The sequence below is a fragment of the Neomonachus schauinslandi genome, chromosome 12 (genome assembly GCF_002201575.2).
Source record: "Neomonachus schauinslandi chromosome 12, ASM220157v2, whole genome shotgun sequence".
Lineage (NCBI taxonomy): Eukaryota > Metazoa > Chordata > Mammalia > Carnivora > Phocidae > Neomonachus > Neomonachus schauinslandi.
In genome coordinates this window covers 77,781,601-77,805,652 of record NC_058414.1, presented here as the reverse complement: position 1 = coordinate 77,805,652, position 24,052 = coordinate 77,781,601, and the positions used below count along the sequence as shown (strand labels likewise).

Below are 24,052 nucleotides of genomic sequence, written 5' to 3'. Positions count from 1 at the left end.
CTCTGTTCCTCCCAGAACAAACCTCAATGGGATACCATCTCAGGCCTAAAGGAAGTGGCTAGTCAGGGATTCAGCCTTGTATACAAGTAATTATAATAGTGAACGGTAAGTGCTGTAAGAGATAAATGGGAACTGGTGGAAAGAACACTTCTGATTTTAGCTACAATCAGTCATGAAAATCTCACAAGACACCTGACTTTTGAGATGAAACTTGAAGTATGAATTTGGTTGGGCAATGAGGAGGAAGGGCATCCCAGTCACATGACATAGCATATCCATGGGCAATAAAGAGTTCTGGAAGGACTTTTAGCCAATGCAGACAAGTTGGGTACAGCTGGCATAGAGAGTGAGAATATTACCACCCTAAAGTGCTTAGAGACTAGTAGAGTCTAGAGTTAGGCATAAAGGAACATATATTCTAGGCACTGCAGTTATTTCTCTACTATTTTTATATCAGTCTCTTTTGACGAAGGGCACCATCCATAGGAAATTGGAACCTATGTATTATACTTCCAACATAGTCTTTAATTTACAAACGGCCATCACCATGATGAATACCCCTGGAGCCTTCAAAGTGTCCCAAAAACCAAGACACTAAACATGAGGTTGGGCACATGGCAAGCTCTGCAGCCTTTCACTTCTGTGGGAAGAAAGCCCTGCTCTCCTCTTTGGCAACTTCTTCCTTTAGAATGCTCCAGGGCAGGTGGGGCAGTCCAAACCCCTGCCAAGAGTTGATTTTTTGGTTGGTTGGTTTCCTTTCCTTTTTTTTTTTTTTTTTTTTAATCCTTTGCACTGAAGGAGAACTGGTTTATATCTTATCTCTGAGCCCTTGACTAAGTCAGGAACCCCAGGATGGGTCTGGAGTTGACTTCTGTCAAAGACTACCAGTGAAGGGGATCACTAAAGAAAATTGTAATCTCAAAATAGGCTCTCAATTTAATATAGAAAGCCCAGGAACTCACCTTGGATTCAGATCAGTAATGCTTTAGATCCAGCCACATGAATTATTATCTGCCATTCCTAAAAGATACCAATAGGCAATTCTAGACATTCAGGTATCTCTGCAGTTTATAGTATGTAAAAGGAAGGAGTTCTAGAACTGAAAATACATGTGATGCTGTCCTGCTAGTTGGTATGTTATGCAGCATAATTAAGAATATCATATTTCATAATAGAGATTCAGTAGAAGCTAATGTCCATATTGGACATAATAATGATGATGATCAACCAGAATTAAAGGTTTTCAACATTGCTGTCCTGGCAGTTTATCCCCATGGGCAGGTACAGGTGCTTTAGCACAAGCAGCTGTTTGGGTTCCTTGGTGCTTGTGAAAGCACATAAATATTTTAAATATCACCCCTGTGTATATGGGCAAACATGGTTTGACCTACATCATAATTGTATTCATCTTTTTTCTGCAGTGTCTCATAAATGGATTTTACTGAACTTAATTACATTTAAGAAGAGAAAGTCCACTAACCTTTTTCTTCCAAGTACTCTGTCATATGCCAAAGCAATAATAGGATATGAGTAGTAGATTAATAGCATTTTGCTTTGGGGCTGGGTTGTGTTCTGTCAATAATTCATCCTATAATGAATAATTAACAGATGAGTAATGAATAATTGAAAAAGAGACAAGTTAAAAAAAAGATTAATTTATCTTTAAAATATGGCAAACCCCTCTTACAGATAGACTTGTCAAGTGGATTAAACAATAAATTGGGAGGGTTATGGATTTTTATCTTCAGACCACTTTTGAGAACTAGACTTTGAAATCCTCTGGGTCTTTAGTTATAAAAACCTGTTGGATGTTCTAAGAATGTGGGCCTCTCTTATATGAACTATTATAACATGTAATGAATATTCATCACATATATATAGCACCTGTGTGGGCCTTCAATTTATTTTATCAGTGTTTTATTTTTTGTGTCCCCAACTGCACTGTGAGTTTCTTAGACCTGTTTGAATCTCAGTGCCCCCTCCCCACACAGTATGCAGTCAAGGATACGTATTTATATAATAATGATGATGAAAATAGTAGTATGGTCCTTAGAGTTTTAAGGAAAAAATGGCAATAAGTTGCATTCCTAAGTTGAAATACAAAGGGTTCTAAACACAAGTTAGAGAATAGAGTATAATTTTAATGTGAAAAATATCTAAAACAAATGTATTTGGTTCTCAACTGTTGCCTTTTTAAATAACCTTTTTTTTTTTTTAAAGATTTTATATTTATTTGAGAGAGAGTGAGAGAGAGAGCACAGAGCGGGTAGGGTCAGAGGGAGAAGCAGACTCCCTGCCAGCAGGGACCCCGATGTGGGACTCGATCCCAGGACTCCGGAATCATGACCTGAGTTGCTTAACCAACTGAGCCACCCAGGCACCCTAAATAACCTTTTTATAAGCAGAAAAATATATCTGATAAAAAGCTCATGTTTCTGATAACTAATCAGTCCATGACTAAATATTATAGTTTTTTTAAAAAATAGGAGTGACTACATATAAATGAAAATACACTTATTTTGAATAAAATAAACATAAAGATTTCATTCTTTTAAACCAAACTGGACATTACCACATGACATAGATTTGATTTTTTAAAAAGGGCTCATTTATTCTTTTGGAATATGTCCTATAAACTAATTATATAAACTCATATACATCTGTTAAATGAATTACCAGCTAGGTTTTGAATGGTTAAATAATTCATATCCAGTTTTTTAATTTATTTTCCTCCTTTTTTGGGTAGCTGGAAGACAGAAGTGTTCTTGAACAAATGGACTGTCCTTTAGCATAGCCTAGTGGCTAAGTAACAGTATTAACTTAAATCCCAGAATACTATTCCTGTTTTTATTAAATAACATTTTCCTAAATCAGGTGTTATTTTTTCAGTCAAAAGAAAGGTAAAATGAAATGGAACTAAATGAAACAAATGATTCTTATGACAATTCTACAATGGTAAAGGAGAAAGAAGAAAATAAAACTGTCACAAATACGTAAAGGCAGATGATCTGGATCTATCTGAGGTCTGCATGCAACTGATTATTTTATAGGAAAAAATAAATAAAAACTTCATGAGTAGTATAACTGTATAATAGTTTTGTCACAGTTAAGAACTGGGAAGATAAAATGTTAGCCAAAGCACTGTCCCATAAATCTCCTGTTTCTCTTTATAGCAGAATCATGCTTGGCTCTTTAAACATTTGTTGATTAAACAGATGTACTGAAATATTTTGTAATTGTCATTTATAAAAGTCTCTGTTAATTTATATCATACAGGTTTAAAAGGCACTGGGCCTGTTTCTTGCTTCAGGGGAGAGACAATAGTTCAGCTTCTAGCAGGAAGAACAGTGTAAGCACCAAGCTGTCTGCATTATTGTTGTCCCGTGCTTTCCCAGAGAGCCGACCAGCCATGCATTCAGGGGCTCGGGTGTCATGCTGTCAAACTTGGCATTTGCTCATAAAATGAAATGAATGCACTCTAATAAAACTGCACTGTTGATGATTTTAAGGTTTATCATCTGCAATTTGTTTAGGGGATAGTCCATGATCAAAGGGAAGGAAGATCTTAATTTTGTCAAGGTGGCGTTTGCTGAAAGGGTCCAGGCCTTACAGAAAGGACAGGTCTGTTTTTTCCCTGGAAAAAATTGATTCTTAATTTAAGTTGACCTTTTAGAATGATTTTCCTACACGTCCTTGTCTAAAATAACTGGGTTTGACATTTGAACCTATATGTAGGTCTATTTGCCTTCCCAATGTGAATTTACCTTATTCTGACTTATTCTAATTTCATAGAAATCCCACTTCTTAATGCCTTGCCAAAACTTCTGACAAAAGTATTTGCTAGGTTCTTAATAAATTTTTTCCCAAACACAGCTTTCAGCTTCCAGAAGAGAAGTCTGTCTGTGATACTTTATAAACATCAATGTAACTGTTATAGAATGATAAAAAAGAATAAGCCATAAAGCCAACTTTGTTTTTCCAAATGCCTTATATTCATGTCCCTTTCTATATGCTAACTTAAATCATTAAGAACTTTGTTTCATTTTAATATACTAGTGACTAATTATGTGATAATGGTAGAAACATTTTCAAACATGGCTTTAATGATCACTAAACTAGATGTTTTAACTTATAACTCCCTTTGTAAAACTTCTCTGATTTCTCCTGTAATAAATTAGTTTGCCTTTAAGCTTAAATGTGGCTTTCTGTTCAACACCCTTTTACTCTCTAGAGTTTTCCCCAGGGTGTAATATTTTAACCTATGTTATTTTCTTCTTTTTCATGCATCAAATAACTACACTCTTTTGCTTTCAAGTATCCTTCAGTGTCCTCTCTGAGCATCTAAAAGGAAATCAGGCCAAAGAATTAAAAGTAGAGTATGAGGTCTTTTAAAATTTTCTTTCAGAACTGACAGACCATATTCATAGGTTATCCTAATTAATTTGGGGCATTTAAAAAATTATAGTGAAAACTATTTAGGAATACTATATAATTTTATAAACAGTTAGCATACAGGATTATAATAGGTCAGTTCCATCTCAATTGATGCCTTACCATAAAATTTTTGTACTAGGTACTGACAGAATAGTCCTTTTTGGTTTTTTGCATGTATCCAGAAGTTTTAAAATATTAACACTGAGTTTATAAAGCAAAAATTTTGGGCTTGTTAGGTGAGCATTGTGGGAGGTCAGGAAAAATTTGGACTTTATTTAAAATTTTTTAGTTCCTTCCTCTGACTCGTGTAGCTGAATAGTGGTGCAGATGGAAGACAGAGCAGTGATAGTTGTAGTAAGAGCCAGGACAGTTGTGCTTGTGGTCCCAGTTCTGTCACTAACGTGGGTGACTCACCACACCTGTCCTGGCCTGCTTTCATCAACTGCTGAAGGGGATGTCCGACTAGGGGATTTGAATGGCCCCTTCAGCCCTTCAGAAATATAATTATGACTTATCATTTCCTTCCTCATCCCTCCAGGAGCATATTCCACTCATCCCATGGTGTGCCTACAAAGAGAGAATGTACAGAGTGTAGGGTGAATAGAGCTGGTAGAAGGGAGGACACCTGGGAAGATGAGACATTTGGGGTTTATTTGAATCTTCTCAAGAGAAGGAAGTATGAAGACTGCCTGAAACATCAGGCTGCTTTTATGTAAAATTAGTTTGAAAAATACACTATAGTTATAGAATTGTTTCTATTCTGACAGTAGTAGTAAAAAACAGATGGCTATCGAGGCACCTGCGTAGCTCAGTTAAGTGTCCACCTCCTGATTTCGGCTTAGGTCATGATCTCAGAATTGTGAGATCAAGCCCTGTGTTGGACTCCACACTTGGCATGGAGCCTGCTTGAGATTCTCCCTCTCCCTCAGCCCCTCCCCCTCCCTCTCTTAAAAAAAAAACACACAACAGAAAACAGATGCATATAAATATAACTTGAGAAATGAAATACACTAAATAGAAAAATGCAACTATGGGTGAAATTTTCTTTATTTTCCAGATTTTGCTGTTATGATGAACGAATGCAGTTATCAAACTAAAGATCAAATAGTTAATTTCTTCTAATTAAAAATAGGTAAATTTGTTGTACCAAAAATCTGATTGTTAGGGAAATTCATTTGAGAGGATTCCTTACGGTGAGTCTTGAAGGGCTCCTGTCCATCCAGTATTTAAAGGGTCAGCATGGCTTAGGAACATGAGCCCTGGAGCCAGACCACCTGCCTTCACATCCTGGCTCTACCGCTTAATAGCTATGGGATCCTGGGAAAGTTATGAAACCTCTCTGTGCTTCAGTTTCTTCATAGAATTATTTAGAGGAAGGGGCGCCTGGGTGGCTCAGATGGTGGCTCGATCCCAGGTGACCCTGATCCCAGGGTCCTGGGATCGAGCCCCACATCAGGCTCCTGGCTCAGCGGGGAGTCTCCTTCTCCCTCTTCCTCTGCTTCTCCCACTGCTCATGCTCTCTCTCTATATATATCTCTGTGTTTCAAATGAATAAATAAAATCTTTAAAAAAAAAAAAAAGAATTATTTAGAGGAAGAGTACTTTTTTATTGCAATATAATTAACATACAATATTATATTGGTTTCGGGTGTACATCATAGCTTTAAGAATTCTGTACTCAGTGTTCATCATGATAAGTGTGGTCATCTGTCCCCATATAACGTAATTACAATATTGTGTAATGCTGTACTTTTCATCTCTGTGACTTATTTATTTTATAACTGGCAGTTTGTACCTCTTAATCCTCTTTATTTCACTCATCCTCTTCTCCACTTCTCCTCTGGGAGCCACTAGTTTGTTCTCTCTGTTTTAGAATCTGAGTTTTTTCTGTTTGTTTCTTTTTCTTTTTTTAGATTCCACATATAAGTGAAATGTTTTGGACTTTCTCTGATTTATTTCACTTAGCATAATACCCTCTAGGTCCATCCATGTTGCTACAAATGGCAAGATCTCATTCTTTATAGCTGAATAATATTCTTTTGTGTATAGATACCACATTTTCTTTATCCAATACTTGGGTCGCTTCCATCTCTTGGCTATTATAAGTAATACTGCAATAAACATAGAGTATGTAAATCTTTTCAAATTAATATTTTCATTTTCTTTAGGTAAGTACCCAGTACTGAAATTACTGGGTTGTGTGGCATTTCTATTTTTAATTTTTGAGGAAACTCAGTACTGTTTTCCACAGTGGCTGCACCAATTTACATTCCTACCAAGAGTACATGAGGATTCCTTTTTCTCCACATCCTCGCCAACACTTGTTATTTCTTTTTGATACTAGTAGCCATTCTGACGGGTGTGAGGTGATATCTCAGTGTGGTTTTGATTTGTGTTTCCCTGATGATTAGTGAGGCTGAGCATCTTTTCATGTCTTTAGAAAATGTCTTTTCTGTATGTCTTCTTTGGAAAAACATCTATTCAGGTCCATTTTGAAATCAGATTATTGTGGTTTCAAACAAACTTTAGTATTCTAGCTCTATGAAAAAAGCTGTTGGTATTTTGATAGGGAGTGCACTGAATCTGTACATTTTTTTGTATAGACATTTCAACAATATTCCAATTCATGAGCATGGAATATCTTTGCATTTGTTTGTGTCCTCTTCAGTTTCTTTCATGATTGTTTTATAGTTTTCAGATTACCGGTGTTTAACCTCCTTGGTTGTTTATTTTTAGGTATTTTTGATGCAATTGTAAATGAGATTGTTTTCTTGATTTCTCTTTATGCTACTTTGTTATATAGAAATGCAACACATTTCTGTATATTTTGTATCTTGCAACTTTACTGAATTCATTTATCGGTTCTGGTAGTTTTTTGGTTGAGTCTCTAGGGTTTTCCTCTATGTAGTATCACATCATCTGCAAATAGTGATAGTTTTACTTCTTCCTTACCAATTTGGATGCCTTTTATTTCTTGTCTGACTGCTGTGGCTAGGACTTCCAGTAGTATGTTGAATAAAAGTGGTGAGCGTACACATCCTTGTCTTGTTCCTGATCTTAGAGGAAAAGCTTTCAGTTTTTCACCATTGAGTATGATGTTTGCTGAGGGTTTTTCATATTTGGATAAGTAGTATCTTAATGTGTACAACATGCTTGCAGGAATCACTGGCTAGCTCACAGTAATGATGTGTTTTAGCTATTCATAAAACCCTAAAGAAAGCATATGTTTGAGTTGAGACATTTACTAAAAGAAGGAAAAACAAACATTAAATAATCAAAATATAAAAAAAACAAAGACCAAAAGGCCATCATCAAAAATGCCAATATGTCAGAGGAGATACAACAGGGCTGGGTGGAGTGTGCTGCTCGGGCGTTGGAGGAATAGGATGTAGAGAAGACACTTGTGGACCATACTAAGGAGTACAACCCCTCCTGGCCCTGCATCATGGGGAGGGAGGAACTTTGGTAGTTGTGTGACCCATGAAACCAACACTTCTTCTGCTTCTACCTGGGCCAGCTGGCCATTCTGCTATTTCAGTCTCGTTAAAAGCATGGCCTGTGATCCATCCAAGGACAAGTACTGCAGCCCAAATTCCAAATACCAGAGACTGAAATTTTTAGCCTTGTTTGAGGGAACACCTCAGTCTTTGAAACTTTATTGTATTTTGTACAGGTCCTTCTCTTTACGAATTTGTTGTGGCAATAAAACACTTAGTAAAACAGCTTACATTTGTATTTTATGTTCTATACCTCTCTGCCCCATATTTTTCCTCCCCAAAATCCATTCCTTTAAAAAAAAATCTATTGGAGACATAGGCACTAGCTATGATTTGTTCAAATCTAGGGTTGAAGATGCCCTATCACTTGATCTTGAGTAGGGTAGAGGGGGCCAGTCCTTCAGTCCTTGAAGTTAGTTTCTGTGGGATATAATAGACTAGCCTACACACTGTTCCAGTATTTATCACCCATCGTGCAACCATCATGCACGGAAGAATACCACTCAGACGTGCATGTCAGGAAATGGATGGCAGAGAAACTTTTGGATTAAATCTTACTATCGATCTGATAAATACTATCTTTAAGTGCTCATTTTGTTAAATGTTGCTATAGAATGTTCTGGGCCTTGGGTCTCAGGTGATGTTGATGAATGTGTAGTAGAACCTCTTTTTCTAAGCTTCCTATGGCTGTGGAATAAGTTGATAATAAGTTGAGCTGATGAGACATTTGCTGGGCTCTAGGTTATTCCCCTCCCTTTCTTCCTGCCTTATCCCAAAAGGATGCTCTAAAGATTAAAGGTGGTCTTAAAAGGGAAAATGAAGCTTTTTGAGCAGGAGCGCTCCATGCAATTCTAATAAAGTCTTTCTGGGAGTTTAAACAAGTAGGCCTGTTGCAGTGTAATTTAACTAGCTGTGTTAAAAACCCCATTAACAATTAAATGAATAAGGAAAAAAATAAGGCACTATTTCCAACTCACCCCCCACCTCTGACAACTTTCTCTTGCTCCTTCTCAGGCACCTATGAGGACTATTACCGAGCAGTAGAGGGGACCTAGACTGGGCGACCTAGGCTCTAGCCAGGTCTGCCTGCAGGGTGCCCTGGGTCTGTAGGCACATGCCTCCTTCGTTTCTTCATTTTTAAAACAGCATGTTGAGCTCACTAAAATTTTTTTTTAGTTTTCTTCCAGCTCTGAAATTTTTCTATTTTATTTTATTTTTTTTTTTTAAAGATTTTATTTATTTGACAGAGACACAGCGAGAGAGGGAACACAAGCAGGGGGAGGGGGAGAGGGAGAAGCAGGCTTCCTGCAGAGCAGGGAGCCCGATGCGGGACTCGATCCCAGGACCCTGGGATCATGACCTGAGCCAAAGGCAGACGCTTAACCGACTGAGCCACTCAGGTGCCCCTCAATTTTATTTTAAACCTAAAATTTGATGTCCTAAGGAAAGTAAGATAGAAATAGTTCATATTCTTGGGATAGGATGGAAACAGGTAAATGATTTTCAAGCCACATCATTCACTTTAAGGATATCTCCATAAATAGGAGGCAGGGTACAAAGTGGTTAAGAACACAGGCTTCGGGAGTTAGACCTGGGTTTAAACTTGAGCCCTGTCATTTTTAGGCAAACTTGGTCAAGTTCCTTAACTTCTCATAGTCTCACTTTTCTCAACTCTAAAGGTGAATTGTCCCGAGCAAGAAATGGGATGTACTCCTAAAGCATGCAGCACAGTGCCTGTTATAAGCTAAGTGCTTAATCAGCTAGTAACAATCTGTATCAGAATAAATGTTATTTTAAAAAATTATAGTCCCATGAGCTGTAATAAAACCTTCCAGTTTTAAACACATTGTTAGGTTTTATTTGGAAGAAAATGCTCAAAGACAGATGGGGAAATGGCATGCAAATCCTAATTCCTTCAGAGTATAAAAATTATGTCCCCCATTAGGGCTCTCTGCTTTAATTGTTAGGCTTTAGTGTGTTTTTATTTGACAGCTATTATGGATGTAGGTGGTGGTAGTGTGTGTATTTTTTGCTGCTAACTTAATTTTGCCTTCTCTATGTCCAAAGGGAGAAAAATGGAAAATATTACATAAGAGTGCTCAGATAAGCTCAAGTTCTAAAAAACAAAACAAAAAAACACCTGGAGATTATTTCATAGCAAGCGAAAAGAGTAAGCTAGGACTGCACTGGGCTATAAAATAAAGAGAAAAGTTCTAAACTTATTTTTTAAATGGCAAAAGCTTTCAAAGCCTGTTATTTTAAATAACTAGTGGTGTCTTATATGTTTTTAGTGCAGTGGCTAATTTTGCTTTTAATTTTCTTGTTTAAATCACTGGATGAGCATGGATCCTCTCTAGCTCCAAGCAGTCTGTCAGGTTTTGCTAGTTGCGGTATTAAAATCTGTCCACTTTTCAATAAGTTGTTGATCTCAGTAGTTTTTACATACCAAATAAGTTTTAATTTGTGTGTTTTAAATTTGTTTTATACGTGCTTCATTTAAGGAGGGATTGAAAAGTTGACTCAATACTTATTCAAAACCTTGCATTTTGTAGTTACCATAGCATCCAAGACATTCGTGTAGTTGCATAATTACTCTAATTAAATATGCTGATGTTTTATGAAAATAGTCGCCGGGAGACGTTGGCATCATTGAGATGGCGGTTCTGAAGATGCTGCTTGAATGTTCTCAGCTGGTTCCTGGTACAGCCCCTTCCCAGTGGCGGCCACCGAGAGAAACTCTTCCCCCACCTCTGCCCCCACACTTGTCAGTAGTCTGATCGTACGTGCTGTAGTGTACAAGGGCCCATCCTCACCACCCTCCACAGAATAGTGCCTTTCTCCACTCACCTCCAGCTTTCTCTCCTAATGGGCTTCATTCTTTAAGCTCTTCTCATTACCTGATATTATATTTACTGGCTATTACTTGTCTCGCCACTAGAATGTTATCTCAACTTGGGTGATTTGCTATTGACTAGCTCCCCCCCCACCAAATCTAATTTCCAAAGGAAAATTTTCATTGTCTTACTGCTATTTTTATACCTTGTTTGTTTGTTTAGAAAACCGCCTACTGATTAGTAGAAGCTAAATACTAGAGTGAATGTTTTCTTTTCCAAAGAAAGAACAATGCAGAATTTATGTTCACAGTTCTTTCATATTCAAAAGAAGTGTTGGATTGATTGGGTATAAACTTCAAATTACGGCATTATCTAGTGGGTACGACTGTAAATTTGTTGGAATATGCTTCAAAGTATTTCTCCAGAGGAATTACAGTAGGTTTTATTAGTCCAAAGACTTCTATAGGACTAGAAATCTAAAGACTTAAGAAAAAAATGTATTCTTGTCCAAAAAACTTGAAATTCAAAGTTCTTATTCTCTATAGGGAGGCTTCCTTTAATAGCTTTTCGCCTAAGTATGACGGAAAAAGTAGATTTTTTTAATATCTATTACCTGCCAACATTTTATATTTAGACCATTTCTGTGATATGTGTTAGACCTGTAGGACAGTGTTCATATGCAAGAATGATAAATAACCAGTACTTATTAAAGGCAAAAAAGAAAACTAGATTTGAGCTTTGTTTATACTGTCTTTGTGGAATCAATAAAAGTCTTTCGCCTTTTTTCTCCTCCAGTAACTCCTGATTTGAAAGTCCTATTTATTTCAGAATTTATTCTGTCAGTTCTGTTTCATGAACACTTTTACTCCATTTACATTGGCCCCCCCCCCAAAAAAAACTTCATGAAAATATTCTCCCCAACAACTGACAAAGAAGAACAAAGAGAAAAACTAGTGCCTTGATCATCAGAGACAGGAATCGTCAGGGATCTATCAGAGGGGAGGGAGTGGTAGGGCGGAGGGAGCAAGCCAAGAACCTCTGACTGCTGTCAGCTTGTGTAAAGATTGCAAAGGGGTCAGAGCCTAGTGTGGGTCCAAAGCAGGAAGAAACTTAGGAGCCTGAAGAGTACGAGAACTAGAAGACAGGATGAAGCTTAGCAGTAGTGAAACACAATAGTAGCAAAAGAACTTGGTCGACATATATTGCTGCAAAGCTGGTCTCATTTGGAAGACCCTGACAAAGAGCAAAGTAGGTTTGGGGTGGGGGTGGGGGGTGGTAATGACCGATCCAAAGGGAAGAAAACAGGTGTTATTGGAAAGTAGGGCTGGGTAGAACAGCACCTGAGAATACAGAAACGATTAAAAGAAATCTCTTCAAAAGTAGTCCCAACTCCTCTACTTTCACAAAGGACATCCAGTCCTAAGGAATACTTCCTAATCTTCTCTTTATAATCATAGCTAGAATCTAGCAAAATGGGGCATTGGTAATGGGACATAAAAATCACATCACAGCCGTGGTTCCATATTAAGACTATTTGAAATGCCTGAAAATCATTAAGTTGATAATGAGGAAGATAGCAAATGAATTTGTTTCAGCTTGATGGATGGATGTTCTGATTATAAAAAGAATCATCACAACTTTAATGCCAGTGTTAATAACATGAACAGAGAGAGCACAGAGTTCGCAAGTATTAAGATGTCTAATCACTCATCCTGGGATCCTTCATATCCACATCAGAAGAAAATTTTCATGATTTTAAAAATCAATGTGTTGCCTTTATAAAAAATATGAATATATATTTTAGTGCCTTTGCTTATTTCATATATCAGTACTTCTGAAAAATTTTTAAAAATTGACTGTGGGTTAGAGGGATATAGCAGCAGACCAAATATTAGTCAGAAAATTTGAATATCCACTATTTCCACCTTTGTGGGATAGGTAACCTTTTTGCCAGTGAGGTCTTTAGGTTTGTCTTTAACCATTTTTCACTTACAGTAGTTAATCCCTGTCTCTCCATAGTATTTCCCACAGACAAAACCCTTTCCATTCCTTCTCCCAACCTTAATTCAGTCTCTACCCGTGCCCCCCTCCAAAAAAAGAAAACCGGTTTCGGTAACTTTTGTACGATCTGCCTGTATTCACCTGTTTTCCAAACTGTTCAGGAATTTTGGAATACTATTTATATTTCTGCCAAAAAATTTCTAGTGCTTCCCGTTGCTAATGGGATTAGATTCACATTCGATAGCCTAGCATTCAAATTCTTCAAAAATCTAACCCCATGTAGTCTTTTTTCTTTTTTTAAAGAGTTTTATTTTATTTATTTGAGAGTGAGAGAAAGAGAGCACAAGCTAGGGGAGGGGCAGAGGGAGAGGAACAAGCAGACTCCCCACTGAGCAGGGAGCCTGACATGGGGCTCAATCCCAGCACCCTGGGATCACGACCTGAGCTGAAGGCAGATGCTTAACCAACTGAGCCACCTGGGTGCCCCCCCCCCATGTAATTTTTTTCAACCCTTTCTCCTTAAGGTGCTCAGCGCAAACCCCTAACTTCAGCAAAATCAATCTGTTCATATACGCGACCATGCTTTTACTAACTCAACCCTATTTCTTCTACTCTCACTTAACCTAGTATGCGTCTAGTACTAGGTTACATGTTTTCTCACACTGGTATGGATGTGCCAAGAAAAGTAATTTGTTTTCTCTATAAACTTCCTCATGAGCAGACTGTCCACTGACTGCCAAGTAATTTTGTCCCCACAACCCTGGTTTTGAGAGAACTGGTCATCTTTGCATGGGTCGTCTTATACCAGAAGAGTGGGCTTTCCTTCCTTCTGTCTGCCTAGAACCTTCCTTACGTGAAACTCTTCAGTCAGCCAGAACGCCCTTTGCTACATTGAAGGAAGAGATATGCTTATTTAAATTCATTTGTAGGGGCGCCTGGGTGGCTCAGTTGGTTAAGCAACTGCCTTCGGCTCAGGTCATGATTCTGGAGTCCCGGGATCGAGTCCCACATCAGGCTCCCTGCTCAGCGGGGGGTCTGCTTCTCCCTCTGACCCTTCCCCTCTCATGCTCTCTGTCTCCCATTCTCAGATAAATAAAATAAAATCTTTAAAAAAATTAAAAAAATAAAAAATTCATTTGTAAGTGGATCCAATAAATGAACTCCCTCAACTACATCTTTTGCCCTATATGTTCCTTCCAACATTGGGCTCATCCATGTGACTTACTTTGGCCCCTGAAACAGTAGCAAACTTGGCACAAGCAGAGGCTTGAAAAAGCACTCATGCATTTTCACTTCCTCTCCTGCTCTCTGCCCTCATCAAGAGGACACATATGGGCTAGATCACTGTAGGAGCAGAAATGAATAAGCCCTGTTCTGGCTGAGATCTCAGACATGAGTGAGCCCCCACAAAATGAACAAAGCCAGCTAGCCAATTTAGAGCTGACCCATAGATTGATGAGTGGGTCATGTAGAGTCCGGATCAGATCAGTAGTAGTGCTCGGTGAATAATAGGTTTATGAAAAATGATAAATGATGTTTTAAAGTTCTAAGTTTTAGGATGATATGTTATACAGTGAAGGCTGATACTGTGCACTCTTGTCTTGCTACTAAAGCCTATTCATTTTTTTTTCCTCTCTTCTATACATCAGATGTCCTAACCCTTGGTCTATGCTAGAGTTATCTATACATGTAATTATGTATGTAATCTTTCCTGTGTAGTATGCCTTTCTCTATATGATAATTTATCCATTTTATCAAAATGGGCATTTAAGTGATTTCCAGATTTTGGCTACTTGAGACAGTGCTACTATAAGCGTCTTGTGTAGATCCCCTGGGACATATAGGCTGTTTTTCTTGAGAGTGTACCTAAGAGTAAAATTGCTGAATTGATGACAATGTAAATGTTATCTTTACAAGATAATGCTACCCTTTTTCAAGTTTTGCCAACAGTTGCAGCAATATACATTGCCTCCAATTGTGGTAAAAGCCAAAGAAGACAAAAGAATCTTACAATTGGATACATTATCATATATTTAGAGAAAGGCATATTATACAGGAAAGATTACATACATAATTACATGTGTAGATAACTATTGCATATTTGAAAGTTGCTAAGGGAGTAGATCTTAAAAGTTCTCATCACAAGAAAAAAAATGCATAACTGTGAGGTGCTGGATGTTAACCAGATGTCCTGTGATCATTTTGCAATATATGCAAGTATTGAATCATTATATTGTACACCTGAAACCAATGTCGTATGTCCTTTATTCCTCAGTTTAAAAAATGAATAAGGAATGGACCCGAAATGAGTAAAATTAATGTAAAATGAGTAAGATAGCTACAAGAAAACAGGAAGATGATGTTTCAGGTTGCAAATACTGCAGAGAATATGGATAAGCTTATCATGCTTTGCCATACCACTTTTAGCTTTGGACACAAATACACCTTTTTATTCAAAGGAAGATAAGTTTCCCGTAAGTTTAGTCTTTCCCTTGACCTTAAGTAAGACACAGTTGTGGACTTTTGATAAGATCTGTTTACAGTTTCCAAAACATACACTTAATTATAGACATCTGTATTGTTCAAGGGTTTGGCCATTACACTTTACTAAGTAGATCTGAGAGAATGAAGGTTTTAGGTGCCATGTTTTAATTTTATGGTATAGAATTATATATTCTGTGTAACTTTGAGATGTTTTCATATTATAGTAGTAATAGACATTATAAAAAATGAGTTATAAAGGAATCATTAAAAGGACATAAAAGTCTACCTCATACTCTTAAAAATTTAGACATTTGAAAATTAAAAATGAAAGTCCTTCTGTATTCTCTGATCCTATCAGCAGTATTAACGATTTTGTGCATGTATCTTCGTTATATTAATATATTCAATTTAGAGTAGTTTTAGAGGTCTCATTTTCAGCAGTGATATTTTTGCTAACATCAACCACATTAATGTTCTGACCATTAAAGTCATATCATGAATAAATGGGTTAAAAATTATTTCTTAATTAAAATTATTCCTGCAACTTGCATTTCTACAAAATCAATTGGTTGTAATAAATTAGATAAAATGAAAAGTTGAACTTTGTGATACAGAGCACAAATTGCATTAATGATTGATAGGTAATATGCATGAAATGAAAAATTACTAAGCAGGGAGGAGAAAGTGTTTATCCTGCTGCCAAATATTCAGTGAATGGATTATAGCTGTGATCATCCCTCTAATGTTTCTCATAGTAATTGTCAGGAAGAGGTATGAAGAATCATGGGACCTTAGTAATATGCCTTGCCATTTTAATTGTTGAGACAAGTAAGAGAATCTTAATTGCCAGGAGACGCATTACTAATTAAAGTGTCATTCTACATTCATTCTGAAATAATTAGTTTGAATATTTGTAAGAGCTGAGATATAAATTTAGTTCCAAATTCAACAGCATACCCACAACAGACTTTGTTAAAATGATCTATAGTTAAGAAAGGTTAACAATCATAAAATTTTTAATGTTTCCTTAATTTGGTACAATTTAATTTTTATTGGATTATTGAACTTGAAAGAATGGAGTTTGTAGAATCGTAAAACTTAGTATGGTTTTTAAATTGCTGTAACACTAAGTTGAATTCCTAAATTCCTTTCATATTTCTGGGATATTGATATTTTGTTTTGGCATTTATCACAATTCAGGAAACACCTTTAATGAATAACGATGTCAACACAGAGTTACATTATAATGTATGAATTATAAGGTCTGTTAACACTGCGTGGCAACTTATAAATTAGTCATGATTCAGTGGACTTTTAAAATTCGGGAGTAAAGCATTTAAGTTTGAGATTAAGTAGTTAAGACTTACGTACATTGTTACATATTGTCCTAGGTCATTCCTTCTCACTATATAACATTCCAGAGTATTTATCACATTTTATCTATGCATCTAATGATGAACACCTGAATTGTCTCCAGTCCATCATAATAAATAGTGCTCCCAATTGTCTCCCTTTGTGTTCACTTGTAGGCCTATGTAAGAATTTCTCCGCCACATGTAGCCAAGAACCAGACATATACATACTTAATTTAATTAAGTATTCCAGGATTGCTTTCCAGCTTATCTGTTCCTATTTACAGTGCTACTTCCCTGTATCATTACCCAAAATTAGTACACGTACTTTTCTAATTTTTGCTTTTTCTGATGAGTGGGAAATGTTTTATTATGTTTCATAAGTTTAAATACCTATCCCTATGCATTTCCACTAGTTAGGCTGCTGCTTTTGTGATTCATGTGTTCTTTCTTCCCTGCCAATTCACTTTTTGTTTTAAATTCTTTTCATTGTTTTGCAAATGTTCTTTGTCTATATCAACATTGTCCAGTAGAACTTCAGTGATGGAAATATGTACCTGGACTGTCCAGTAGGTTGAACTGCTGGGATGCTAAGTTGAATTCCTCAGTTTCTTTCAGCTCCCTGGGATATTGATATTTTTTCATTATTTTGTTTCAGGATTTATCATAGTGTGGGGCCTACATGTGACTTTTGAGCACTTAAAATGTGGCTAGCATGACTGAGGAGCCAACATTTTTATTCTACTTAATTTTTGTTAATCTCAATTTAAATAGCAGGGCACCTGGGTGGCTCAGTCAGTTAAGCATCCCTCTCTTGATTTCAGTTCAGGTCTTGATTTCAGGGTCCTGAGTTCAAGCCTAGTGTGGAGCTAGGCATATTTGTCTACTCTGCTAGCAGGAGGTCCCAGATAATCTTTTGTTGGTTTTAACTATTACGGACATCCTCTTGATCTATAACCTGCTGGATAACCTTCTTGAACAGAAATGCTTAATGGTCAAATCCATCAATTTTTCTCTCATGTATTTGTGCTTTTTGGGTTGTTTTAAAAGTGTCCTCCATCTCTAAATCACAGAAATAATCTCCTTCATTTTCTTCTTTTAAATTTATACGTTTATCTTTTATTTTTTAGGTCTTTAATCCATATAGAGCTTCCTTTGGAATATGGTATGAGAAAGGCCTCCAACTTTTCTCAACAAGCCAGTTTTCCCCCATCATGGGGAATCCACCTCCACCTTTGCTTTTGTGGTATAGAAGAAGGCATTGTTTGTAGTAAGCTAACTTGATCAATTCTCTTATTCTGTTATCTGCAAATAATAGTTTTTTCCTGTTAATTTAGTGTCCTTTCTTTTATAATATGGTCCAGGACCTCTAGTGCTATATTACTTAGAAGTGATAGCAGGCAAACTTGCCTTTTCCCAGTCTTTTGTTTTGTTTTGTTTTTAAGATTTTTATTCATTTATTTGTCAGAGAGCCCAAGCAGGGGAAGTGGCAGGCAGAGAAGCAGGCTCCCCGCTGAGCAGAGAGCCGACACAGGACTCAATCCCAGGACACTGAGATCATGACCTGAGCCAAAGGCAGACGCTTAATGACTGAGCCACCCAGGCATCCTGCCTTTTCCCAGTCTTAGAACTAAATCTGTATTAGGTTGTCCAGAAAAACAAAACCAATAGGATACACAAACGTGTGTTTATATTAGATATATCATAAGGAATTGGCTCACGGGATTGAGGAGTTTGACAATTCCAAAATCTAGATAGCTAATGTCTGAAGGCCCAAAGTTCCATAGAACCAGGAAAAGCCAATGCCCCAATTTGAAGGCCATCAGGCAGGACTTCATGTTTTAGTTCAAAGACTGTCAGGAGAATTCTCTCTTACTGAAGGGAAGGTCAGCTTTTTGTTCTCTTCAACCAAGGCCTTTAACCAAGATGAGGTCCACCCACTTTAGAGAGAGCAGTCTACTTGGTCTACCAATTTAAATGTTAATTTCATCCAAAAAGCATCCTCACGGGAACACCCAAAATAATGTTTGACCAGATATCTGGGTACCCCATGGCTCAGTCAAGTAGACCCATAAAATTGACCATCACAGTATCTAAGATTTCATTTATTAAGCGTATTTTCTTTATGTTCTTGGTATGCAGCTTTGCTAAATTTCTTAGACCAAAAGTGGTTAAGCTTTTTCAAATGCAAGTGCTTTCTCATATCAAATTAATAATACCTTTTTTCTCCTTTAACCATCAGTATGGTGATTTACATTGGTGGGTTTTCTGATGTTAAACCATCCTTACATTTATAGAACGCAATGTTTTATTAAAGTTATTTTAAATATAAATATTCTCAGCATTGGCAAAGAACACACATCACCAAATTCATTATCTATAAATTGATGATGATTCATAGCATTCACACATACTGAACGAGTCCAACAACTAGTCTGCTTCAGAAATGATGTATTCTAACAGTGGAGTGAGCAAGAAAGGAAATATTTTCTTGTTTTAAAATTCCAATAGATAGGGGCGCCTGGGTGGCTCAGTCGTTAAGCGTCTGCCTTCGGCTCAGGTCATGATCTCAGGGTCCTGGGATCGAGCCCCGCATCGGGCTCCCTGCTCCGCGGGAAGCCTGCTTCTCCCTCTCCCCCTCCCTCTGCTTGTGTTCCCTCTCTCGCTGTGTCTCTCTCTGTCAAATAAATAAATAAAATCTTTTAAAAAAAAATTCCAATAGATACTAATTTTTGATGCAACATAGCTAGAACACATGTCATCTTAGAATCCAGTTCTTTCATAGCTAGTCAAAATTATTTTTCACAGGTGTAAAATATTAAATATTTATGCCATGAGTTTTAATTTTTAGGCCACAAATTTTTTTGGAATAGTGAATCTGTGAGATCTCTTCAAGTTTATTCTCCTTGGAGTTCATTGAACCTGTTTGATGTAAAAACGAATAAAAACTAATATTTCTCGGGGCCCCTGGGTGGCTCAGTGGGTTAAGTGTCTGCCTTTGGCTCAGATCATGATCCTGGAGTCCTGGGATCCAGCCCCGAGCTCCATGTCTGACTCCCTGCTTGGCAGGGAGTCTGTTTCTCCCACTCCCTCTGCTCCTACCCACCCCCCGCCCCAGCTCATGCTCTCTCTCAAATAAATAAAATCTTTAAAAACAAACAAAAACAATTTCTCATCAAATTTGAGAAGTTTTTGGCCATTTATATTTTCAAATATTTTTTCTGGCTTTTCTTCTGAGACTTCCGTTATGTGTATGTTGGTGGTGCTACATGGAATTGCACCAATCTCTGAGCCAGTCATTGCTCCTTTTTTCTTCCCCTCCTCCTTTATTTCTGTTCCTCAGACTGGATAACCTCAATTGCCTATTTTCATATATAGATTCTTCTGCCAGCTCCAATCTACTATTGAGTCCTTTTAGTGAATTTTTAATATCCATTCTTTTACTTTTTTTTTTAAGATTTTATTTATTTATTTGAGAGGGAGAGAGTGAGAGAGAGAGCCCAAGAAGGGGTGGTAGGGTCAGAGGGAGAAGCAGACTCCCTGCTGAGCAGGGAGCCCGATGTGGGACTCGATCCCGGGACTCCGGGATCATGACCTGAGCTGAAGGCAGTCGCTTAACCAACTGAGCCACCCAGGCACCCTCCATTCTTTTACTTTTAAATGCCAGAATTTTTTTATAATTTGTTTCCTTATTGACATTCTCTTCTGGATGAGACATTGTTTCATAGCTTATTCTATAGACAGTGTTTTCATTAGTTTGGGAAAATATTTAAATGTCTCATATTGTCTTGTGTCTTCTGCCTTATTCTATGGATATTATATTATGATAAAATTTGGGTTTTGAGAAACCCAGTTATACAAACATGATTTCTATGAGGATGCCTTGCCCTGTTCCAGATTTTCTCCCTTTTCCCAATAGTGAGAGGTAGTCTAGGGTTTCTTCTAAGGTCTTCTTAGCCCCTCATCCTCTAGTATGGTTGGAAAAGTAAGACTTACAGTTAAATTCTTTGAAAAGTTCTAAAAGGCTCCAAAACACATGTGAGTCACTTTTGGTGATGTTAGATTCAATATTGCATCCCATCAACCTGCAGTCTTACCATTATCCTTGAAAACAAGGTCTATCTGCCATGGAATTCTTGTCAAAGTTTCAAATACATGTGTCTTCATCAGTGATGCAGTGATATTCTTCATTAGTTCTCAAAGGAATATATGGTCAATATAAATAATAACTTGTGCTGTACAAGTCATGTGAGCATACTGGAAAGAGTCCTTCACAGCAGCAAGGAATAGTTTAAATAGGACATGTACCCATTATCTGGTAGAATATTACCCTTTTAGAGTACACATCTGTTCTACTACTAATTAGCAAGAAGATGAAGCATATGATTTCTTATACCTGTGACATCAAAATAAAGTAATTGCTTTAAATAGATTTAAAGGAGTTAGGCCCTTTATATATAATCTGATTTAGTTCTTACAGCTTAATGTGAGATTATGTATGATATAATTTATATTATGTATTTATATATCATATGATATTGATGTCACTATTATATCAATTTACAGAGAGATTACTGAGGCAAAGGAAGTTAAGGAATTTGATTAAAGTCCTATAACTAGTAAGTAACCGTGGTTTAAACCCATTTGTCTGATTCCAGAGCTTGTTCCCTAAACCACTCAACAACACTGCCTAATAACACACAATACTTTTCTCAAGTGATTACAGTAGGAGTTCACAAAAGTCAAATGCTGCCAAAGGCCAGGCAAATCAAATAAATGCATGCAGTCATTAAGAATAAGGTCATGAAGAGTGGAATAGTCCAGATAATGGGAATCAAGAGAACATGAAAAGCAATTCAAACTGTATATTTTTAATGCTGTGCTTTCAAAGCACATCTGCAGGCCAGATTTGTCCCATAAGGTTACCCTTTTGCATCTCTTGGTTTATGGAAATTGTCTCTCTCTATTCTTACCTTTGAAAAAATTTTAAGGCTTTGCTGGTTGCCACAGACTCAGAAATAGCATTTATTTTTTAATGAGTAAGGGACCTTAAGGAGTTACTTATTTTTTCATTGATTTCATTGAGGTAAGAGAATGAAAGGAATTTTAAAATATTTTTGAAACCTTCTTCATATGTTCTCTCTCTTTTTTTTTTTTAAGATTTTATTTATTTATTTTAGAGACAGAGCACAAGAGGGGGGAGCGGGAGAAGCAGACTCCCCGCCGAGCAGGGAGCCCGATGCGGGACTCGGTCCCGGGACTCCGGGATCATGACCTCAGCCGAAGGCAGTTGCTTAACCAACTGAGCCACCCAGGCGCCCCTTCATAGGTTCTCTTAAAATAAGTCCTCATTGATGGACACTGCTATTACTCTGCCATCTAATCAAATGATCCTTTCCATTGTGGTTATCTGATATTAAGGTTTTAGAGGCTTGGCCCTATTGGTTACTAAATAACTAATTGGAAAATCCTAAATATTAGGGTCTCGATTTAGGACATAATCCAACATCGGTCTAATATTTATTCATCCTCTCAGAATTGTGTCCATCCATAGACTTGGAGTGATGAATATCTTAATTCATAAGTATGTTTTAAGTCTGTGTCTTGGTCATAAATCTAAAAAACAAATCTGCATAACCTCTTTTAGCCAAGTGAATATACTTGATCCCCTCTGTGTAGTTGTTTTGCTAAAATAACGTTTAGATACTCTGTGGGGAGGGCTTTGTGGAAATAGGCTTTACATGTTAAAAGCTTAGAGTATTCCTAGTTCAAGGAATTTACCTTAGTACAAAAGCAAATGGTTTAGATTGTTTAAATGTAAAATTAGGTAACAAAAGTCCTCACGTTAAATGCTCCGGAGTTGAGATAAAAATCAAAATCATCCCTTTAAAAGAGTTCAGTAAATAGAATTTAGAGCACCAGATATTCAGACTCTTAAATCAGTGGCAAATTAGGTAATACACGGGGCTGGAGATGTGAATATTATATAATGAGGATAATAAAGGAGTTGAATGTGGTGTGCCTCGGGTGCACGTTAGTAGCTAATTCCAGTAAGAATGCTTTGCAATCATTTGCCGGTTGAGATGCGTGTGTTCAGCTAAATGAAAATCTTGGACGTTCTCTCATACACCCCATTATTTGTAATTGAACACCTGATTTCTATCATGCAACAAATTAACATCTGCACTGGATCTTTTATGCATATGGATACACTGATTAGAATTTTGCCGATAGGCAGATACTTGAAAACAAAAAGACAACATTGTGAAACACTTCCAGCCATAATTTTTGATTACATATTGAGAATCGTTTAATTATCTTACTCCATCTAATTAGCCCTTCTACTTAGGTCAATTGCTTTTTTTATTAGCATGACGTGTTGGCAATTTGTTAATTGGCATGAAATAACATGAGACTTTTCTGGGTATTTTGTATGAGATACATATTTCATGTGTGCTTAAGGAAGTTATGGGAAATGCAGAGAGGTAAATGTATTCATTAGTCCCCTTACAGCATTTGCCAGTGTCACTATGTGGTGCCACTGAAACCCATATTTCTGCCCTTTGAATTTCTGTTCTTCTATTATGTCGAATGAGTTTGTTGGTTTGAGTGGTGACAAAAATTTGTCGACCCTGGGTATGTATACATTTAAAATAGGAGGTTCTTTTCTGAAATTAAGAGAATGATAAAAAGTGAAGAAGATAAAAATGGTGCCTGGGTGGCTCAGACGGTGACATCTGCCTTCAGCTCAGGTCATGATCCTGGGGTCCTGGGCTCGAGCCCTGGGTCTGGCTCCCCTCTGAGCAGGGAGTCTGCTTCTCCCTCTCCCTCTTCTGCTCGCCCTGCTTATGCACTCTCTCTCTCTCTCAAATAAATAAATAAAATCTTTAAAAAAAAAAAAAGTAAGGAGATGGGGATGTGTGTGTGTGTGTGTAGTAGGTGAGAGGGAGATAGGCAGAGAGATACATACGTGCATGTAAGAAAGTTATTAAAAGGATTTAGTCAGTATCAAGTGTTTAAGCTCCAGTCCTCTTTGCCAGTGTTTTCTGTTTTAAGTAATTTTGGCATATCAGCAGTTTCCTTTTGCAAAAAAATAAGTAGAAGCTGAGACGTTTTTAACTGAATTACATAATATAATCCACAAATATCTATGGAGTGTATATAAAGGTATTACTACACCGAGGAAGGAAAGTTTATTTTCTTCCGAAGACTTCCTCTAGGATATGGCACAGACAGCTACCGGTCTCCTGTGCTGGGGGGGGGGGGGGGGGGGGTGGGGGGGGGGGGGGGGGGTCGCGGGGGGGGGCAGATGTGTGGCCACTGCCCATTTCACCATGAACTCTTAACTACTGTATTATATTCAGTCGCTTAAGTACAAATCATTTTTTTTCCCTAAACCCTAAATTATTATCACAATTTTGAGGAAATGTGTGATGGTGAGAATGGAGAG

At 37.2% G+C, this 24,052-nt stretch overlaps 1 protein-coding gene and 1 pseudogene across 13 annotated transcripts in view; both read left to right on the top strand.

Moving 5' to 3' along the window:
• The window catches only part of CADPS2 (calcium dependent secretion activator 2), a 532,431-nt gene that overhangs the window by 301,481 nt on the left and 206,898 nt on the right, over positions 1-24,052 (top strand). The window lies entirely within an intron of this gene.
• On the top strand, positions 1,135-7,981 carry LOC110588934 (annotated as a pseudogene).